Source organism: Echinops telfairi, unplaced genomic scaffold, assembly GCF_000313985.2.
Source record: "Echinops telfairi isolate 266 unplaced genomic scaffold, ASM31398v2 ScPeMD7_6;HRSCAF=24_0, whole genome shotgun sequence".
Taxonomy (NCBI): domain Eukaryota; kingdom Metazoa; phylum Chordata; class Mammalia; order Afrosoricida; family Tenrecidae; genus Echinops; species Echinops telfairi.
This window is the reverse complement of record NW_022103902.1, coordinates 5,376,302-5,377,176: the sequence shown is the minus strand read 5'-3', so window position 1 is coordinate 5,377,176 and position 875 is coordinate 5,376,302. Positions and strand designations below refer to the sequence as shown.

At 46.3% G+C, this 875-nt stretch overlaps 1 protein-coding gene across 1 annotated transcript in view; it reads right to left on the bottom strand.

The window, feature by feature from the left end:
• The window catches only part of ALCAM (activated leukocyte cell adhesion molecule), a 129,294-nt gene that overhangs the window by 96,216 nt on the left and 32,203 nt on the right, over positions 1 to 875 (bottom strand). The gene's annotated exons all lie outside the window — the stretch shown is intronic.

Here is an 875-nt window from a genome sequence, read left to right as displayed (position 1 = left end):
GCATCGGGATAGGTCCATGTGGCTTCTCCTTGGGGGTGTCTTGTAGGAAGTCAATCTTGCAAGCTGAAGCAGGGAACTGCTAAGGCTGCTGCACCCGGTGCAACCATCACAAAGCAAGAGACCCGAGAGCTAGAGCTAGAAAGGCAAGGCTCACCACCCATTTATCCCTCCGCCTTTCAATTACCCCCACATGTGATTATCGGCCAGGCTGGCACAATTAACTAACTCAGAAGGTTATTGAAATTTTTTTAAAAAACAGAAACAGTTCTTCTATGCAAAAAATAAATGTTGGTTTAGTTTGCCTTTTTGTTTTTCACTGGAGCTCGTTTTGTGCTCCCCAGATTCTCTGTAGGTACATGCCCATCTCCATGGTCATTTCTCCCCCTTGTACGGCACAATGGTGAACTTTCCTTTGGACACCAAAGTGTCCTTCTTGTATGACAATCCAAATCAAAGTGATTCCTACGTACAACAACATCTTACAGGGAAACTGACCGTGGAGCAAGTGTACAATTCTGTTTGATATGATCGTATCACAGAATGTCACTTCAGACGTTAGAGGCGAGTCCTTCCGCTTCACTGGTGGGAGGCGCCCGGAGCTGCTGAGATTAAGCCGTTGAAAGCACCAGCTGCAGGGGAGGCTTTCTACTCCTGTAAGGAATGGAAATCTTCCTGGGCGGTGAGTTGGAATCGACTCAAAGGCAGTGAATGTGAGACAAGCCTGTGTCAGACTCCGGACATCCCGATGGTACTTTAGTACATTTAATGTGGTCTATAATAACCATTAAACTCCATACGAAAAAGAAAGCATTAATGGGTTGGAACAGAAGCTGATTTCATTGTCCAGAAAGTGCTGGCGGCACTCTCACGGACTC